Source organism: Saccopteryx bilineata, unplaced genomic scaffold (genome assembly GCF_036850765.1).
Source record: "Saccopteryx bilineata isolate mSacBil1 unplaced genomic scaffold, mSacBil1_pri_phased_curated manual_scaffold_29, whole genome shotgun sequence".
In the NCBI taxonomy this organism is placed as follows: Eukaryota; Metazoa; Chordata; class Mammalia; order Chiroptera; family Emballonuridae; genus Saccopteryx; species Saccopteryx bilineata.
The window spans coordinates 129,464-143,192 of NW_027095455.1; the positions used below are offsets into that span (position 1 = coordinate 129,464).

Sequence of the window (13,729 nt, forward strand, 5' to 3'; positions counted from 1 at the left end):
TCAAGGTTCCACCACATGCCCCCTACAGGAATCATGGCGTTGGAAGCACACACACTGGCTCAGGGTCCACACAGTTTGAATAGCTCCACTGTCAGCCTAGTCCTTCTCAGTCAACCACTCTGCATTCCATTCAAAAGCCTATGAGAACCACCAAACAACTGAATACTTTGATAAATTCCTATTTTTACTCATGAAGTCTTCCACCTACATTCCACCCAGAGCAACAACCTTAAAATACTAATACATAGGTGAAAGCACTGAACTCTTCAAGTGCCCCCGAGGCACACACACCTCTCTGGATCCTCCCAGCTCTCAGCATCCCCTCAGGATGGTTCACAGGGGCAAAGGCCCACACGCTTCTGTCCAACAGAATCCAGTCTCCACAAATTAGGAAAACCCCACAGTCAGACACTCAATGGGGCTCATTCTGACTGGAGAGAACAGGATTCATCCAAACATGAAGCCTGGGGTGAGGGCGTATTTATTTAATACACAGAATGGGCTATGACAGCATCTTCAAGACTCAAAATGAATATTCAAATCACAGAAAGTCCTGCATCACCATACTCCGTGTGCATTGCAGCACCAAACCCTATGATCAAAAACAGGGTGGGGGACAGACACCAGGTACAGACACAGTGACAGAAACCAGTGAAGGCCCAAAAAACGGGCACAAAGCACTGTACTGTTGTGTTCTCACATACACCTTGCCTCACAACAGTCCCCTAAAAAGCACACACATGGCAACAGAGATATCAAACCTAAATACATTACTACTGTGTGCCACCCAAACACAAAGCTTGAGAAAGCACAAACTTGCCTAACGCCAACCACGGTCACTTGAACACAGACCATCCTGAAAGAAATAAAGTATCACAGGCAGGTGCCAGCAATGCTCTGCTGTGCACACAAAAACGGTGTTGACAGCAAATAGTCTCTCCTTCATGGGATGCCGACCTTCAAAATCTGTCAATAGAAGTAGGCAGCCAGGCCCCAGATATACAATTTCCTAGATGAATTAGCTATCCTCCCCATAACCAAGCCCTGTCGTCACTGTGGGAATGCAATAGAAAGCACCTAAGAAAATCCTCCGGAGAGTGCCAAGCTCATGAACCATTCACTCCTGCAATCCTCACTGCTCTGGACTCCACTTCAACACCTGCTCTCTCCCAGCCCCTTACAATCTCCACCTTGCTTCCTCCTCCATTCCCAGGACATGAAATAACCTGCCTGGAAGACAATCTCTCACTCTCGAGATCTGAATCACAATGGCCTACCCTCACCTTGGCTCCCAGGATTCCTCCTAGACCTTAGGTGCAGCCTTCTCAAGTTCTCCTTTCTATGTGACGTAGAGACAGATTGCAGTGACCAGTGACCCAGGAATCATGTCGTCATCACACCATCAGACATGGAGGCACCACTGCACAGCAAATAGGTCCTCAAACCCCTAAGACTCACTATGGGAATATAGCCACAGGGCATCAAACTGAGGATCCTCTCTCGACATGAACACTGGGGAAACTTTTGAAAACAGGTAAACAGAAAAAAACCCACAGTGGACATCGAAATACACAATGCCCTATCCCCACAGACAGCATCAGAGATGCCATTTCATAATCCCACGGAACAAGCAGCTGAGAACAGCCTCCCCGGGGGGCCACCTCATTTCAATACTTTATGAGACTCCAGCCTAAGAGACACCCCCATGACCCAGCCCAGTAAGAATACTCCTCACAGCCCACACACCGCTGCTTCCCTGGAACACTCACGGACTGCGCTGGTGCCTCTCCTCTCCTCCCTCCCCACCCTCTCCTCCGCACCCTCTCCCTTCCCACAAGACCTGTGCTCCGGACTCCACCCTGACCCCGTCTCCGAGCTCCCTTCCCTGCAACTCCCCCACTCGGCCACTGCGGCCCCCACAGACTCCCCCGGGACCTCCCCCCCCTGACCTAAACCCTTCCTCGCTTCTCTCCCCCCACAGGGACGCCCTGGACACCCCCGACTCCACCGCGAAGTTTCCGCAACGGGTCTACGACGCCAGCGGGAACCGTGGGCCCCAGTCGGACCAGTGGGAACGCATCCCCCTAGGCTGACGACTGAAGACTCCACAAAAGGGCACCATTCCCCCCAAACGAAAGTGAACGACCTCCCTGAAGACTCCATAGCTTCATAACTAAAGGTAAGAGCCCCCATTTACATGTAAGATTTTTTCAGAGTCCAACACACTTTCATCCTCAGAGAGCTATGTCACCCAACTTAGACTAAGAACCCGTTCTAAGAACACCAATGGGCACCTCCTGCGACATGACACATCTGTCTTCATGTGCACACTGTGCGCCCTCACAGACGGGGCCGGCGGAAAGCATCTACTCAGTGGGCTCCAACCAAACACAGACCACAGCTGACAGAAAACCTCAGAACACAGAACGGAAAAATCACAGAAAGTAAATGGCACGATGCTTCTCTCCCCTCACAGCCTTCTCATCCTAATCCATGGCACGTTTTTTATTACAAAAGTAACCTAACTTTGCCACTGAAGGATTCCCTGTTTCTACATTCAAAGCTCACTGAGGGGAGAAATTCTATTTCTTCCATCACAACGACCATGAGACATGAAATAAATTTTCTTTCACAGAAAATGCACGAGCAGGCTCTTCTCTAAACACTTCTTTCTAACATTCCGAGCAGCCGCTACCCATTGCAGAAAGTCTGCCTTAAGAAACCCTCAGCTCCGTCTCCAATCCCTATTCCCTCTCCTTCATTCTTACTTACCTGAAACCACCTTCACCTCCCTTTACTCCACTCTCTCTCCTCCCGGCACCCACGACAATGAGTCTCCAAGGCAAAGGAGACCCATGGTAAGCGGCTTCGCCTCCACTTTGACCTCTTCAAAACCCACCATGTACCCACAAGAATACACTCATTTCAGAAGCTGATCAACAACTGCTGGTTGACACAGTCACAGCAAAAGGAGAGGCGCAATGATACTTCCTCCTTTAACTTCTTGAATTAATTTGGCCTTTTATTCCCCCCCCTCTTTTTCTCTGGGATGTGTGTGTGCTATCATTTATGGCACAGGGAGAATAGCACCGTACTTTCCCTGCAGATTTGCAGTAATTTCTCTGGAAGTGAGACAGAGGGTGTAAATTCCACAGAAAAGCCTATAAGCACCTTTTCCTAGGCCCATAGACCTAGGAGGCTGGCTATGATATCCCCCCAAAAGGGGCTAGATATATGGAATAACTCCCTTCTAAAATCCTATTAGAAAAATCTAGATTATGACTTATGAATAGGTAGAATTCAGACACTAAACACAAAAGCACCTTTCAGCCTAAACCCAATCCATTACTTAACCCCCAGTCCATTACTCATTATAAAAATAGAAAAAATTTCCTCTCACATAGCTTCTTACATACCTAGCCTTCAGATATGGAATGTTCTGGGAGTAATAGTTGGAATTACTAATAGATGAAAAATAGCAGACAAACATAGCTTTTACTAGACAATAGGTAGCTAAGTAAAATAGAGTCAACAGAGTCTTTTTAGAAGTTTGTGCCAATATTGTTGTTGCTGCTGCTCAAGTTATTGTATAACTGTACTTAATGACTTACCACCTGATCCACAGCTTAAAAAAATATACTAACCCTTTCCTGGAATTTTTACTCATATTAAAGCAAAAATGACTGTTTATCAATATATTCTGCATACCATGTAATTATAACAGTGTATAAAAATAAAGCTATACTAGCCATTGGCAGAGATGCCTGGCAGTGAATGCTAAAGAATTTGGCTCTCTCACTCGTTTCTCGCCAGCTGACACTGTCTGTTCCTGTGGGGACTCCTGGATCCACCCTGGGGCAGGACCCCAGCACACTCAGAGGAAAGCTATGGGACAGTCAGGTGAGCTGTGACCCAATGACCCCTTCACTTATCCATGACCCTAACCTTCTCCCTTCCTTAATACTAATACACCTCAGCCCCCTGCTCGAATGGCCTCAGCTTCCCCATGGGCTACTTTGTTCCCCTCCCTCTACCAGGAACCCAAATCACTAGACACAGCAATAACCGACTTCTCTGGATTTTAGAAAGCTTCCACCGTGCTAGGTCACTGCAACCCTACGTCCGAGCCCTCTCAGGACAGATTTGCACGTCACTTCACTGCTCCTCTGTCAGACCTCCCATCGCGGGGCTCCTCTTCTCCTCAGAGCCTCAGGGACCCAGTCTGGGGGACACCCTTCCTTCCCTCTGTGTTCAGTCATAGAAAGGATGAACGCTGACTCCATCTCCCTTGGATTCACACTACTAAACCTCTCCCTCACAAACTCAACAGCACTGCCACACTCCGCACACCCGGGACACACGGGAAATGACAGGTAATCTGAATAACATTTCCTGACACCACAGGCGGACAGTTTTGTTTTTTTTTTCCCACGGATGCAACCAAGTTGTTCACTGGCCATGGAGTGTCTGCAGAGGCCACCCGACGCTGCTTGGCGGACCACACCCACCCATAAAGACTCGCTAAAGTCGGTGGGCCCTGCTTTCCCACGGACTCTTCCACTGCCCTAGCAATGGACCCTTTCAGTTCACTTTCAACTGTGGACCAACCTCCGGGCTGCAGGGTGACCCTGTGATCTCTGACCCCCCCTCCTTCAATAAGTGAGACAAAACCCCCTCTGTTTCGTCTTCACTTTTCTGCGCTGATGCCTGTCTATCCTATTTAACAATAGCACGCCTTTGAAATGTAAGGGTAATTTTTTCCTGCAGTCCTCAGAGCAAGCAGATCAGCAGAGCAGAAGCCAACCACCCATATCGTTGTTATTATCACGATCACTGTTAACTATCTTATTCCTGCCCACGTAACGGAAATTTCAGTATATACATTTTTACTTTTAATCAGTCCCAGAGATTTCCCCAGTTTGCATTCTCCTTCTTGGCCTCCCTAATCTATCACCAATCAATTTCATGTAACCCCCACGTCTTCAACTTCGATTCTGATGTACAAAACACTGGGCAAAACGCCATTTTCCAGATCATTTTTTCAATCGCTGAGACTTTGATTACCAGCAATTGTCAACAGTTTGGCTAAAATAAACTCATAAATATTCTACAGGTCTGGACGTTGCTTAAGTTGACAAGGGAGACCTGGGGGGGGAGGCTCTCTCCCCTTACTAAACATCTCCAGGGAGATGCCACCCCTCCAAGGAACGAGAGCCACTCTACAGAGGGAGGGCCCCCTTACTGGGAAGGTCACCAAATCCAAGGAGGGAGACCCTCCTCAGGGATTTGTACCCTCTCTGGGGAGGGAGCTCCTAAGGCGAGGCTGCTGCTCCTTTCCAGGGACTGACCCAACCACAAGGAAGTCTACGTCCGGCTCCGTGGAACCCCATGCCATCCCTGCCCCACGCTGTTCAGGTGCCTCACTAGCCCAGCCCCGCGCCACCCCGAACAGCGCCATCCACCCTGCCCCGCGCAGCTCCGCCCCAGCCGCCCCACTTCTCGCAGTCTCCGCCCCTCGCAGTCCACGCCCTTCGCCGTCCCAGCCCCGACCCACCCGCGTCCTCCAGCACTACACCTTCACTGCCCCGTCCCCAACCCGCGCAGCAGTCCACGACCCAAGCCGTCCGACCATCCTCCGCCACGCCCTGTCCCTGTCCCACCCACCACTGTCCCCGCCCCTCGCAGCCACGCCCCACACCGTCCCACGCGGTGTTCCCCACTCCGCTTGTACCCCCCAGCCCCACGCTGTAAGCCCCGCCCCAGGCCTTCTGCGCCTCAGGCCATCTGCGCGCCTTGCCGCCCCACCCTCCGCTCCCTCGTAGTCCCCGCCCCCAACCGTCACTGCACCACACCATCCCCACGCCTCGCCCCACGCCGACCCCACCCCGTGTTGTCCCCGCCTCTCCCCGTTTCCGCCCCATGCCATGCCTAAAACAGAAGCGTGCAATGAAATTCAAAGTGAAAAAAGGGGAAAAGACACATCGGTGATGCAGAAGTAGGTTGATAGTTTTTTGGTTACATGCACCCAGATTGCAGCAGAGGAAAAAACTTTCTGGTGACTTTTACCTAGCTGTCATTTTCAAGGTACACACGAGGTGACAGCAAAAACCTACTTGTGGGATTTTTTCCTAGAGAGGTCCACTGTGATGTTGATCCAAATATGTGTAAAACAGAGCAGCACATGCCCTGGCTGGACAGCTCGGTTGGTTGGAGCATCGTGCTGAGATGCAGAGGTGGCTGGTTCAATCCTTGGCTGGAGCACATACAGGAACAGATTGATGCTTCTGTCTCACCCTCTCCCCTTCCCCTATCTGGATTCATTGAAAAAGAAAAAAAGGAAAATAATAAAAATTAGACAATGGGAGTGCCCACAGCATTAAATGAGAATCCAGACCTGGTAATAATTCCTATTTTAAGACCCTCACATGCCTCACACCTTATCTATTGCTTCCATTTGCCGAATGAGATAGGGACAATTGTTATCTCCATTTCACAGATATTTGAACTAAACACTGATTCTAACATAGTTCAAAGTCCAGAACCAATGATTCAAGATCAGCCAGAAGAGTGCGCACTCACAGTATCCTGGACAAATCGAGCAATCCAAGTACTCCTTGTAGCCTTGTGTTGAATATTGTACTTTTTAAAAGTTTTTATATTTTTAAGAAAACCTGCACATAAACTGATGGTCCAGTGTTGGGCAGATAAAATATATTATGCTCACTTTGTTAAAGATGGCGCTGCTGACGTGGAAGGCCGTTGCCCAGGTGATGGTGTTGGTTGCCCGTCTTGCTTGGGATGGGCATGATTATATTGACGTGTGTTGGGGGCGGGCTGTGGGCAGGCAAGATCTTTGTAGCCTGGGGCTTGGTGTTGGGACTATGCCTTTCCCACCCTTTTTGATATGGGATAGTACACTCTCATGAGGAATCCCATTATGACTCAGATAAGTGACTTTGTATCAGACTTCCTTGTTTGTATATTGGATTAAATTTTTTGGTTTCTACACTATAAACTGTGGCAGACCAGGAGCTTGTCCCTCTCAGTTCCTGAGATTAGCATTAGAGAAGAGAGCAGATAAAGGCCACGTGGAGGAGAGGAGAAGCAGCCAAAATGGCAAATGCTGAAGGAGAAGCCATTTAGTGCAGAGTTTGTGCAGAAAGGAGATGGGGAACAGAGGTGAATAACACTAGTGAGCTAGAAAACTTTGATTCTAGGAAATTCGAATAAGTCAGTAGCTTTGTGAGCACTGAATGAGTGGGTTTTGGGGCCCACTGTGTGTATTACTTGCCCACCGGGTGCAAGCTAGGATTAAAGCTAATGGTTAACCAGTTTTGGCTCTGTTGCTACATTACCGACTGTCTGAATCAAATGAACCTGCATGGGCCAGGCGGCTGTGATGGTGGCCGCAGCCACTGGCTTTACATCCAGCTTGCCATGTTCTCACTCAAGGTGGTGGACAGGAAATGAAATAGGGTAGGTGGAGAGGGAGGAGGTGGCCTGGCCCTTCCCAGATGGTAACCAACAACAGATCTCTTTAAGAGTGCCCTCCCCACTTCTACCACCCTCCCTGTCTGATGGCATTGTAAAATCTGTTCTTTGTTGGATGGGATAGAAAGTCTGCCTCCAGGTGTCACCTCACTCCTCACCCCAGGACTCCAGACATCAGACATGTGGATCCAGGGAACAAACCTCTCAGGGTCTTTCTCCTATCACTTATAAAAGTTCTGCTTTCTGGAGCTTGGAACACACATCTAGGCTCTGGGCTTTGTTCTGCTGCCTGGAAGCCTGTGAGGTTAGACCTCACCATGCTCAATAAACTGGGACCACAGTGTGCTTCTGAATCTGCTTTGCATCTATAGGAAGGCCTCACAAAAAGTGGCCCCATGGAATAGTTCATATAATTTGGGACATGAGGCATGTACCTCAGGAATAGTCTGGGTACCCTTTTGGGTCCTCACAAGCTGCCTGTGGCTGTTCCCCACTCTCTCGCCTCATCCCCTTTACTTACCTAGAATCTCCTGGACCACATTGCTCACTTCACATTTGGATTCTGACATGTGAACAGAAATACAGCCCATATCTACTAAGAGAGACCCCATCCAAAGTGTACGAAACAGCTGGGAGGAAAGCTATTCTGCTACAGACTGGATTTCCTCATCTTCCCCTCTTGTTCCACCCCATGCACTCACCAGGTCCACATGGGGGGGGGGACTGGAGGACAATAACTACCTGCTTGTAGAGGCTACATGAGGAAACCGAGCTTCCTCAGAGCCCTACACCTTTTCCTTGCTCCCAGTCTCACCTGGCCATTGAGGAAGTTGATGGGGAGGTTCCACATTCAACCAAACAGAAGAGATGGTCATTCTAGAACTGACTCATTCAACGTGTCCTGACTATAAACCTCAGAATGTGAACATATCCCCCATAACATTACACACTGAGAAATGAAGAACAACACAGAAAACACTGTGACCCTACGTATTCATCAATGGATAATATTCTAGATTACTCCTCAATACTCAGAGGTTAACTCACTGCACTAATGGGGTGTGGTTTCTACATTCCCAGGACAATCATTCAGGTTCCAGAATGATCTTTCAACATGTGTTTCTCACCTAGGTCGAATGGTGGCCCCAGGGACAACCGCAATGTATGCAGACACTTTGGATTGTCATGAGCCTTTTTAAAATTTTAATTATTAATGTTAGAGAGAGGAAGAGGGGGAGACAGTCAGACAGATAGTCAGAAACATCAATCTGTTTCTGTATGTGCCCTGACCCAGGATCAAACCTATGACATTAGTGTATGCATGTGATGCTCTAACCTACTGAACTCTCTGGTGAGAGCAAGCTGTTATCTTTTTTTTTTTTAATTTTTTTTAAATTTTTTATTTATTTATTCATTTTAGAGAGGAGAGGGAGAGACAGAGAGAGAAAAAAAGAGAAAGAGACAGAGAGAGAGAAGGGGGGAGGAGCTGGAAGCATCAACTCCCATATGTGCCTTGACCAGGCAAGCCCAGGGTTTTGAACCGGCGACCTCAGCATTTCCAGGTCGACGCTTTATCCACTGTGCCACTACAGGTCAGGCGCAAGCTGTTATCTTTTCTAGGGGAAAAAAGTACCAGAGAAAACCTGAGGTAATTAAAAAATAAAAAATAATCTGTCTGCTGTGGTGACAACACCAGAAGTCTTTTCTTTGCTCTTGACAGTCAGGGGCATAAACACTATTTCTAATAGTTTAGCACAAAGTGACCCCTTTTCTAACATGCAGTTTTTCTTGTGCTGTGGCAGCAGTCCAGACTGAGAATCCACCTAAGCTCTGGACATCAGTATTTACCTGAGCCTGGGTCACCACCTACAAGCTAGGTTCCTTTGGTCACAGAACACCTCCCAGGGTCTTTGTTTCATCACTTGTAAATTTTCTCAGTTTTATAGCTGAGAACACGCATTGCTGAAGGATCGAGACTTAGGTCTCAGCTCTGCCTTCCGAGAAGCTGAGATACGGGACCTCACCATGATCAATCAAAACTGGGACCAAGGGCATTGCACTAACAAATCCAGTGCTTGTCACAACTTATAATTATTTCATTTATGATATTTTTCATTCCCTCTGTCTACTCCATGACAGCATAGTATTCATAAAGACAGAAAGTGAGTCTGTCTTATTCACTACAGACAACCAGTGTCGAGCACAGTGCCTGGCACATAATAGAAATACAGTAACTGTTTATTGAATGAGTGAATAAATACTCATTTGTATACATATACAGATATACACAAATGACAGACACATATGAACACAGAGAGATATGCTCATGTGCAATGAAAATCTATGCACACAGATGTATACACACCCAATATACCTGGGTACATATACATAGAGAAATACAATAGGTACACAGAGAATATGGGATGTAAATGTCATAATACTAACAGTAAATATCTCTGTATGGAAAATTTGTTCTTTTATTTTCCTCATAATTTTTCTAGCATTTCTGCAATAAGAATACATTTTTTATAATAAAAAAGTTGTTAAAATTCAATATACTTGTCAAATCAAGGTACATCATATTTTACAATATATTAAGAAGATTTAAATAAAAGAAGGTCAAAAGACAGAAGTAAAAATAGTAGAATGGAAAGTCATTGAGTGCAGGGACATGAGTTCCTAGCACAGTGCCTGGTATATGATGGGCGCTTTCAAAGGCTTTATGAAAGCATGGCTGGAAGGAAAGAAGGAAAACAAGATGAAAAGACGGGTGATAGAGAAATCCAGGAAGAAAAAGAAGAGAGGAAGAAAAAAAGAGAAAAACAAATCATAACTAGAGAGAAAAAATGGAGGAGGACTAAGGGAGATTCATCACAATTATACACATTCACAATATTTGAGATCCCAAGTTGACAATAAAAGTTCTCTGCATTTGCCTGACCTGTGGTGGTGCAGTGGATAAAGCCTTGACTTGGAATGCTGAGGTTGCCAGTTTGAAACCCTGGGCTTGCCTGGTCAAGGCACATATGGGAGTTGATGCTTCCTGCTCCTCCCCACCTTCTCTCTCTTTCTTTTTCTTCTCTAAAATGAATTAAAAAAAGTTCTCCATATTTACCAAGCATTCAGAAAATATTTTTAGAGCATCAAAAAATAAATGGAACTTACTGGCTTTACAATGTTGAATTTCTTGGACTCCTGAACTTCTGGATTTCATAAACGTGATCAAGGGAGGACTCAAAAAAAATGTGCCTCTCTTTATCCACCTGTAAGTCAACCTGCAGAATGGTAGCAAATGTCACATATTGGCACTGTCAGTCACACAATCAGTGCTTATGGAATGAACAGAATGCTGGAACTAGAGGGAATTCAGGCACCAAGGAGTGACCTGCTCCCTTTATTTTACAAATAGGGAACACAAAGCCAAATGATAAGCCACTAATGCAAGACTTGCGGTTTCTGGTCCTACAAGTAAGAAGCTTGGCAGTTATCATACCCATTCTCACAGGAGAAAAATGCTAAACAAGGTGAAAATAAACTATTCCTTCTGGATCCAACAACTAGTTAAAGTCAGAGGGAAAACCACTGTCTCAAAAATTGTATAGAAATTTGAATATGGGGAATAAGAACGTATCAGAGCAGAAGGCTGTACCTGCAGCCAATATCAGACTATTTCAGAACTGTCCTGTGGGTCCAACATAATAGCACATGTGGACGCTGGGCTTGCACCCACCCAAAAACCCATCCAATGTACCCCTTTGGTTAGAACAATTCCTCCTGAAAGACAATTGGGAAACAACTAAACAGCTTCTGCACAACAAGCTAGAGAGAGAGAGAGAAAGAAAGTGAGAAAGAGAGAGAGAGAGAGCATATAGAGAAGGCTGAGGAACCATGAGAGCTCTGCAGGAGGTGAAGAAACAGCTCAGGACTGAAGAAACCAGTGAGTACCACTGTTTACACCTCCCAGGCATGTGGATAGAAGACTGTAGCTCCATCCAGGCTCTATGGCCAACTGCAGGGCCCTGCAGCACATCCTGAGCCGCCTTCCTGGAGCTAAATACAACAGAATCATGAGGGCAGCGTAGCTGGTGTAAAGAGAGCTCCTCTTCCCGGATATCTACCCAGCAGGTAGGTATGGCAGGGTGACACTTCACCCACTGAGCTGCATGTGAATGTGGGGCCCCCCACCTAGAGAGATTGCAGAGCTAGCAAAACACTCTGGTACCAGCTGCAGTACAATTCGACCCAGAGAAAGTGCAGAGATAGTGGGTCACTACTGGCATTACCCCTCCTGGAAAACGGGGAGCTGGCAAATGCACTATGGTCTGCACACTGGACTCCCTGATCAGAGAAAGTGCAGAGAATGGAGGGCGCTACTGCTCGCACTGGTCGGGCTGCTCTACCCAAGGAAAGCACAAAGCTAGCAAACCCCTGCAGCCCAGTGTGGAGTGAGGGGGGTGTTAATCCAAATTCGAAGGGACCCGAAATATGGAAGACAGGAGCAAGGTCCGTCGTTTACACATTAAAGCTTTATTGTCTAGCTTGGCCAAGCGGCGGGAACTCCGACAGAAATCTGACGGAGAGCGCGCTGGCCCTTTGTTCTACTTAGTTTTTATAGTTTTGTAAGTGGGAAGTACAGAAGCAAAAATTACAATTAGGAGCCCCTTACCGCTATTGGTTATAGTCATATGTCCTTTAACATGATAGGACCACGTTCAATTTGCAAACCATACATCATTTTGGAGAAAACAAAATTTACAAGTCAACACAATGGTAGAAAGATATCTCTTTACATATTAAAAGGCCTTCCTATATTTTCTAGTGTTCATCTGCCATCTCTCTGTCCAGAGTCAGAGGTATTAACCACATGCATTTACATAAGAGAGATAGTTTCCGTGGGGACAAATGCCCGCAAATGGCTCATAGTTATAAGAAAAGGTTTATTTTGGCTTTTCCCTTCCTGCACCTGGCTAGCCATTCACTCCTTTCCCCACAGGTGTGGTGGAATGTCAGGGAATCTATGCTTCCTTCCCTTTTCATTTACAATACAATGGCAAGAGCCATCCTAGTTATGCTAATCACACAGCACAGAGACTATTCTCACAATTTCTTTTAACCCAAATTAATAAAATGTTCTCCAAGCCTCCTAAAATATTAATATTAATTCTATAGCCTTTGGTACTTTACAACACCTGCGGGTGAAATGGCTCAGTGGCTCCTCAGGGGCAATGCTGTGCATGTGCACAGGGCTGCCAAGCCCCGAGAAGGTGAAGAATGAACACATTAAGGCTGTGTGTGCACCCAGGCTACCCCACCAGGACAAAGGGTGGATCTAGTGGGGAGTAAGACACAAGAAAACAATCAGGTAACCCAGCGCAGACCCTGATCTGACAACAGATAATTAAAACAGGATACGCAGAGCACACACCACGCAGCCCGTTTTACACCAGGCAGCCCTGCCCAGATTAAAAGGCAAGGAGGCTCAGACGCCTCTGACTGCCCATTCAATACCCACTTCTTCAGGCCAGGTGACAAGACAGGCACTGCATGCACCTATCCCCAATGACAACCGACATGGGGAAACTATTCAACACACAATGTAACAAAGACAACTTTTTCAAGACTCGGCGAGATGACTGTTCCATTCAACTCAAAGGAACAAAAACAGACAAACAAAATGTGGAGACAGAAGAATATACCCCAAAGGAAGGAACAAGAAAAAACTCTGGAGAAATATCCTAATGAAATGGAGATGGGTAATCAAACAGATAAAGAATTCAAAGCAAACAGTCATAACAATGTTCAAAAACTTGAGAGTTGAATAAAGGAACTCAAGAGAACAAGAAAATGTAATAATTTCATCCGGCTTGAGCGCAGATTCACTGGCTTGAGCGCGGGATCATAGACATGACCCCATGGTCGCTGGCTGAGCCCAAAGGTCACTGGCTTAAAGCCCAAATTGCTGGCTTGAGCAAGGGGGTCACTGACATAACTGGAGTCCCCAGTCTGACCCTTGCGTTCCTGGGGATGGCCCCACATGCGCACACCATGGGCCAAGCAGTCAGCCTCAGCGCCCTCTCCTGTGCAGCCTCGCCGGGGCTGGGCGTGCCCGGTGGTCGGAGCATGGCGCGCACGGGAGCCTGCGCAGCGGTGCGGAGGGAGCGGCAGGGAGAGTGTGGGCGGAGCCGCAGGTGAGCGCAGGGCGGCCAGAACCCAGCGGGGCGAGAGGCGGTTCCTTCCG

General features: G+C 47.1%; 1 protein-coding gene across 1 annotated transcript in view; it reads left to right on the top strand.

Annotated features, from left to right (window-relative positions):
* The window catches only part of LOC136318299 (histone-lysine N-methyltransferase PRDM9-like), a 95,052-nt gene that overhangs the window by 33,471 nt on the left and 47,852 nt on the right, over positions 1-13,729 (top strand). The window lies entirely within an intron of this gene.